The sequence below is a fragment of the Notechis scutatus genome, chromosome 1 (genome assembly GCF_049901735.1).
Source record: "Notechis scutatus isolate UNSWTSFEM ecotype Mainland chromosome 1, rNotScu1.2, whole genome shotgun sequence".
NCBI lineage: Eukaryota > Metazoa > Chordata > Lepidosauria > Squamata > Elapidae > Notechis > Notechis scutatus.
In genome coordinates, this window is record NC_142009.1 from 208,555,564 (window position 1) to 208,563,617 (window position 8,054).

Genomic DNA, 8,054 nt, shown 5'->3' on the forward strand with positions numbered 1-8,054 from the left:
CTTGATAAGCCTTGGCAATGTTATCCCAAGAAGAAAGAATAGCGTGTACAACATCTGAAATGGGAGAGGTTTTTAGCAATTCAAAAGAAAGCAGGAGTAACTCCTCTTTCTGTAGAAATCTAATCTAATCTATGTAGTAATGGTCTCTTTTTCTTCAACTGTTCTCCACCAGGTTATCAATGATGCATTATGTGTAAGGTAGTTTAGTTTTTCTAAGGTACCTAATTCCATAATTTGCTTAGCCATTAAGCCAACTCGCTATGGCTTATGATGGTGCAATGTGTGAAGTCAGTCAGTTATTGTACAGTCAACAAAACATGCTTGGGTATAACATAGGAACATCTGCAGCAGTCTGTGACTCCTTCTTGTTGAAGTCTCATTGCTACCTAAGTAGAGCATTCAGGATTACCATACTACTCATCAGAGCTGATGGGGACTTAGATGTGACATGGGCAGTCACAGAATATACCTAAGCTACAGGTGTCCTTAAAGCCATAGAAAAGAAACAGCTAAAAAAAAACCTTTGCCCTTTAAACTCAAAAGAGTTTAGTAGGTAAGTTTAAAAAGTAGGAGTGCACTGCAGAAATTGATATAGATGATTTTGTGGTTGTAAAAGCCTTTCCTTCATGCCTCTTACATTATTTGGCTTCAACTATTGTCCTATGCAACAAGTTGCAGCTAGAGGTTCCAGCATGAGTTCTATTATTGTATGAATCAGAGCCCACCAACTCACACTTTCATGATAATACTTCTGAGGCTATTTATCACTGGAAATTATTGCTTAACTTACTATTGAGGTTTCTCTTTAGTCCCACTATGTCCACTGAACATTAGGGGCTCCTCAGAGCTTGAAGACTAATAAATATAGAATAGCATGACAAAACCCTTCGTAAAAAAAAACTAATATCCCTGCTGTTTTAAAAGCAAAGCTCCTGTAGTAATTAGGGCCTACTTTATCCAATATACTGATTCACAAAAACACACTTTTAGCTTTAAAAAAATATATACTTATGCTAAAGTTATGTTTATTAACTTCTAAAGTGCCAAGCATTTTATGCTTCTGGAACACAATCAGAACTTATATATAAGAAAACTGTGGAAGTGATCCATGAAGCAACTACAACTAAATTATTTGATTATATTTTTATAAAGTGTACTCATCTAAACAAGAATAGCACTCATTGGCTAGGTCATTCTTTGCAAGGCAAGAAAAGAAAGGTCCAGAAGGACAAGAAAAGCATTTTGCCCAACAAGCTACATTCTGAAGTTTTTAGTAATTCCTTAAAGCCAATGAGAAATAAAACACCCATCTCTAGAATGTGTCATCTTGATTCATAAAGGAAGATAATTTTTTTTTAAGAAAAAAGAAATGATACCAAAGAAAAAAGCGGCACCGGAACACTGCAGGGTTTTGCCCCATTAGTTGCTGGGGAATATATGAGGAAGGTTGGCACAGCCAAGGCAATAGAGCTGTGCCAAAGCTTTCTCCTTCATTCAATTCTTGGCTGCCCACTTCATTTCCCCTCCCCTCTCCTCCCCTCCCTTCCTCTTTCAAAGGAAGTGAAAACTCCTGGCCTCCCTGCAGATTCATGGGAAGGCGAGAAAAAAACTGAATGAATGGAATGAGAGAGGATTCCCCCAGTCCAGATGGCAATTTCCACTCAGAGCTACCCTCTGCTGGGAAGAGAGCAGGGAAAGCACGGGCGATGACGATGATGATGGTTTTGAGGAAGGCCAGGACGTGATTGCTGTTGTTGTTCTTCGCACCACCACCACCACCATTATCCACAACCTCCACCAGCTAATCTACGGCTAGCAAGAACAGACATCACATACCCGAATTTGGTGCTGGCGGGGAGTCTCGGCGGGTCTCATACCTATGGTGCTGAGAGAGGGGGCGCGCCACTACGCCGTGGCCCCCAGTGATGGCGTGAGGAGGACGGAGGAGAGGGGAGGAGGAGGAGGAAGGGGCTGTGGCGGAAGCGTGGCGTCCGGGCAGAGCTGTTGGCGGCGGAGCCGCATTGCTTTCTCTCCCCCACCTTCCACAAGCCGTCGCCGCCACCTCCTCCTGCCGCTGCTCAGCCGCCCCTCAGCGGGGAAGCCAAAGCAGGGAGCTCCGCTCGGCCTCCCCCCCCTCGGCCTTCGCTCTCTTTGCCAAAGCGAGCCAAAGTCTTCGAAGGGAGGGGGAGGGGAAACCCCTTGCAGAGGGCACCGTACAAGCCCAGCCAGCCGCTTGTTACTATTACTGGGACCCGCACCGCTTCCTTCACTTCCGGGAGAGAGGCAGCGTGCGTGCTCACGTCACGGCCCGAAACCGCGCGAGCAAATCAGCGTCGGAAGCCGACCCTGGCCGTTCGCTTGGGAGGGGCTATTCAAAATTGAGTCAATGCACGCTCGGGGAGGGAGGGAGGGGGAGGAAGGCACGCGGTGGAGTGGGGGTGGGGAGGGTTTGGGCTCGCTGAAGCGAAGCGCTTTTCGTGCAGTGACCGTTTGTGGGGGGAGGAGGAGGGGAGGGGGAACGGATTGACTGGCAGAATCACGGGAAAAGCTGCCCGAGCCAGGAGGCGCAGAGAGAAGGGTACAGTTTAGATGCGTGGGGCGAAAGCGAAGCCTCCCCCGCGTGGAAAAGGGACGACGCGGTTTTTTTTTTTAGCTTGGCAGGTCGAGTTCGCGTCACGGCGTCGTGGTGGCCCTTGGGGATCCCGGCAGTCATTTGCCAAGGCAAGGAAAGCCGCATCGGTGCAGACCCTGGGGCTTTTCTGGCCCGCGCTTGCCCAGTGAAATGCCTTGGCACTTTCGGGAAGAAATCCAGCCGCTCCTTGGCGTGTTTTTCAGGCTTATCTTTAAGCGCGAGGTTGCTATGCTGTAACCTGAGGAAAAGTGGCCGGCGGATGGAATGGCGCTTCCCATATCTCTCTCATTCTCCCGGCCAGGCTGAGGGGAGCCTCTGCTATTAAACCGTACATGTCTGCAGGTGGGCTAAGACGGGGGCTTTCCATTTGGGGGGGAGTCCCAACAACTGAGGCAGTTTGGTTAAGTCATCGGGCTATAGAAATCAGGAGAAAGTGTGATTCTAGTCTGGCCTTTAGGTACAAAGCCAGTCACATGAAATTCAGTGTAGAGAAACGTAAAATCCTACGCTTAGGCAAGAAAAACCAAAAGTACACATATAGACTGGGTGAAACCAGGCTCAATAGCAGGAACTGTGAGAGGGATCTTGGAGTCTTAGTGCACAATCAGCAAAAATATGAGCCAGCAGTGTGCAGCAGCTGCCAAAAAAGCTTCTTCATCCTAAATTGCATCAACAGAGGGATACAATCAAGATCAAGGGAGGTACTAATACCACTCTATAAAGGCCTAGTAAGGCCACACCTAGAGTACTGCATCCAGTTTTGGTCACCACATAAAAAAGACGTTGAGACTAGAAAAAGTGCAGAAAAGAGCAACCAGGATGATTGACTAAAATATATGAAGAACGGTTACAGGAACTGGGCTTGGCTAGTCTAGTAAAGAGAAGGACCGGGGAGACATGATAGCAGTCTTCCAATATTTGAGGAGCTGCCACAGGGAGGAAGGAGTCAAGCTATTTTCTAAAGCGCCTGTAGGCCAGACAAGGAATAGTGGATGGAAACTGAACAAGGAGAGATTTAACCTGGAAACAAGGAGAAACTTTCTGACAGAACAATCAACCAATGGAACAGCTTGCCTTCGGAAGTTGTGGGAGCACCATCACTTGAGACCTTCAAGAAGAGATTGGACAGCCATTTGTCAGAAATGGTGTAGGGTCTCCTGCTTGGGTGGGGGTTGGACTAGATGACCTATAAGGTCCCTTCCAACTCTGATTGTCTGTTATCACTCTCAGCCCTAAGCAGGCATTGGGAAACTACAGGTTTCACACTTAACTATCATCGCAGCATCCCTGTGGTCACATGATTTACATTTGGATGCTTGACAACTGGCTCCTATTTAGGACGGTCGCAATGTCCCAGGGTCACGTGATCCCCTTTTGTGACCTGACAAAATCAATGGGAAGCTGGATTCACTTAAGCTTGTTACTAATTTAACAACTTCAGTGATTCACTTAGGAAAGGTGGCAAGTAAAGTCGTAAAATGGGGCAAAACTCACTGAACAAATTTCTCATTTAGCAACACACATTTTGGGATCTATTGTAGTTGTAAGTCGAGGACTACCTGTACCTCTGAGAAGCCTTTCCAGGAAACATGCAGGCATCAGTTTCAACTGGTGGAGAATGCAGTAGCCCAGCTAGTAAATGAGGCTGATTATTCAATGCATACAGGTAGTCTACAACTTAAAGCAGTTCATTTAGTGATTGTTCCAAGTTACAACGGCACTGGAAAAAGTGACTTATGGCTGTTTTTCACACAACCATTGCAACATCTCCAAGGTCACATGATCAAAGCTTAGATGCTTGGTAGCTGACTCATATTTATGATGGTTGCAATGTCCCGAGGTTATGTGATCACCTTTTGTGACCTGACAAGCAAAGTCAATGGGGAAGTTGGATTCACTTAACAACCATATTAGTAGCTTAAAAACTTCAGTGATTCACTTAACAATTATGACAAGCAGAGTCATAAAATGGGGCAAAATCCCCTTAAATGTTTCACTTTATTACAGAAATTTGGGGCTCAATTATAGTCATAAGTCAAGGATTACCTGTATATAACACCTTTACTCTGGGAGCTGCATTGGTTGCCAGTATACTTCCGGCTGCAATTGAAGGTGCTGGTTATCACCCTTAAAGCCCTTCGTGACTTGGGACCAGATTACTTGAAAGACTGTTTCTCCCCTGTTGTTTCTACCTGCCCGATCTAGTCAGACATGGTGGGCATTCTTTGAATCCTATCAGCCCAGGAATGTCAGTTGGCAGATCCCAAAAGTTCTATCTTTTCTGTATCACTCACTTCATGGAACATTTCATGATCAGGGCACAGGTAGTCCTCAACTTACGACCATAACAGAGCCCAACATTTTTGTTGCTAAACATGACAGTTCTTAAGTGAGTTTTGCCCCATTTTATGGCCTTTCTTCCTGGTTGTTATGTGAATCACTGCAGTTGTTAAGTTAGTAACATGGTTGTTAAATGAATCTGGCTTCCCCATTGACTTTGTGTTGCCATTACTTTGTATATGTGATTTACGCGCCCATTTTCTCAGATTCAGAATAATGTCAGCTGGTGCTCCATTTAAAATCCAAGAAAGAAATACTTAGACTCCATTAATCAGAGAAAAGATATCTTTTATTGGAAATCAAGTGGTAGCAACAAAAGAATTCTGAATCTGAGAAAATGGGCGCGTAAATCACATATACAAAGTGATGGCAACGTCCCCACCCCCAATAGTTCAATTGGCTCATCCAATTAAAAGTTGTATATATCATGTGGGCATCTCCAGGTGGTAATGAGGCTTCTGTCCGTTGACCTTGACATATTTTGATAAAGAGTTGCAGCTGCGCATATAGGATAGAAACCTAAGCAAGAATCTGCTCCCCCCAGCTTATACAATTCTGGTTTGTAACACCTGCAGCTCACTTCCCATAACCATTTCCCCCTCCTCCCCACCCCCCCTGTTACTTATGACAGCTGAAAGATGCAAAGCAAAGGGAGAAAATCTTGAAGGCTGACATTTTGCTTGTCAGAAGATTGCAAAAAGTGGTCACATGACCCCGGGACTCTGCAATCATCAGTGCATGCCAGTTGCCAGATATCTGAATTTTGATCATGTGATCACAGGGATGTTGCAACAGTCGTATGTGTGTGAAAAACAGTCATACGTCACTTTTTCAGTTCCATTGTAACTTCAAACGATTGCAAGACAAGGACTACCTGTAGTTCTGACCCTCTGGCTTTTCATAAGACTTGACTTTGTGAAGACTGAGTATATGTAGGGACTAGTTTCGTGATGAATTTAGTCATTACAGTGTGTGATTTATTTTCAGCTGCTGTGTGTTTTAATGTGTATTATTTTAATTATCTTTCTTTTTAAATTTTGCTCATTGTCCAGAGTCATTGGTGAGATGGGTGGCCATGTAAATTAAATAATGAAATAAATAATGAATTAAATATAAGCTTGGCTCTATCAAGTTTGGGAATATGAAATGGGCCTACCACACCTGGGCTACAAAATTTCGGACCACACTAGATTGCTGCAAAATACAGAAAAATCTAGCTCTTTGCTGCTATCTAGGGGTTGCCCAGATTTGGTAGGTCTATTCCAAAGCAGGCAGTTTGAGGGCAGGTAGGGTTGATCCATAGAATAGTAGAAAAAACTCCAATATTCTGGGTATACTGAGGTGGTGTCTAGTGGTCTGATAATGACACAACTACAGTATGTTAGTCTGATACAAGAGTTGTGGTCTTGGGAGCCTTCCAGAAAACTGATATTCCATTGCATTTCAACCTGATGTCATCATCCATTCTAAACATCAGTGCCATGCCGGTAGTTGAACTGATTTTTGGTTGGCATATTATTATAATTGGAGCCTTAGCAGTTCCTCCACTTTTTAACCACTGGCGTCCTTCCATTTTTATTGAATGGATCCAGATAACAAGTTATAGAAAATAGTCAAACTATGCTGAGATGCTAAGTGCAAAATAGGGTTACGGTAATGGTATGTCCTTGGAATTCACTTTTTGTTTAATCTAGGAGCCCAGAAAATTAGCCTGGGAAGATATGTTTGAGCATCACATCTTCTACAGCCATTCTTTGAACTCACATTTTTGGTTCTCTTGCATTTGTTGCATAGAACAAGAAAGCAATCTGTTTACTATTAAAAATGGATTCAGAAAAATTTAAATGACAGTTTCTGAGTTTTCACAAACTTTCTTAATAAAAGCATACAAAGCACACACAAAAATCCAATGTTCTGTGTTCGCTGAGGCTGTGTCTAATGGGCTGATACTCTCATAACAATTATACAGTCATATTAATCTGAACCAACACAGGTGTGGTTTTGTGAGTCTTCCAGAAAACTGGCATTCTCTTTCATTTCAACCTGAATTGAATTTCTCATTCATTTAGTGAATGTTTCACTAATTTCACTAATTAAATGCCACCTATTTTTATATAAGTATAAAATTAGATAAGCAGAAGCATGCCCTGCTTGATCAAACTAGTCCATCAGTCTGTCCTCACCGTGGCTAACCAATTACAACAGAGAACCTACCAGTATTCCCAACACAGGGCTGTCACAGGCAGTCATCCTGACATCAAAGCTAATAGCCGATGATCCCCCAAACTTCCATGAATTCCCAGCCCTTTTTTTAAAGCCAGCCAAGCTGATAGCCAGCATCAAATCTCATTAATCAAAAAGACTTACTTCACGATACATTTTTGAATACACGCTTAGTTGTCAGCCACCCTAACGACAGAGGAAAAAGAAGAATACTATAACTGTCTAATTTATTTCTTGCAGTTCAGGCTCTTTCTGGTCATGACAAGTGTTACAAGACTAATGTTATTGAATCAAACTGCGCATTTAGCTGAATGAATTTACTACTGCTTGTCAAATTTGCACAGGATTTAAGCTTTGATCTTAGGAGTAGGGATAAAGATTAAGAATGCTTACAGAAAATGCATATTTTCTGGTGCATATCACAAGATAGCAAATGGGTAAGTTGTCTGTTGCCTCACACGAGGCTGTTCTCTCTCTCTCCCTCTCTCTCTCTCTCTCTCCCTCTCTCCCTCCCTCCCTCCCTCCCTCCCTCTCTCTCTCTCTCTCTCTCTCCTTTCTTTTCAACCAATCCGTTCTTTTGATGTCTGTCCTTAACATGCAGACAGAAATCACACACGCTTAGTCAGAAGAGTATTGAAAATTGGAACAGTTTATTAACAACAGCATAGGCATTAGCCAATAGTTTTCCCCTGTACTTGTTTTTAACCACTTCAAATTGATTGATAGTAATAGCAACTAACAGCCATTTCTTGCGGGGAGGGGAAATGCATCACCTTTTTTTTTAGCTTAATGTAATAAGTGTTTGCAAACCAGCCTCATGTTATACAAAAAGGGTGTTCGTTGTCTTTGGGACTATGTT

General features: G+C 43.4%; 1 protein-coding gene across 1 annotated transcript in view; it reads right to left on the minus strand.

The window, feature by feature from the left end:
• The window catches only part of SPOPL (speckle type BTB/POZ protein like), a 40,402-nt gene extending 38,117 nt beyond the window's left edge, over positions 1-2,285 (minus strand). The window contains exon 1 of the mRNA XM_026673525.2: positions 1,837-2,285. The gene's annotated coding sequence lies outside the window, so the exon portion shown is untranslated. The remainder of the gene's footprint in view (positions 1-1,836) is intronic.
• Between the last annotated feature and the right edge of the window lie 5,769 nt (positions 2,286-8,054).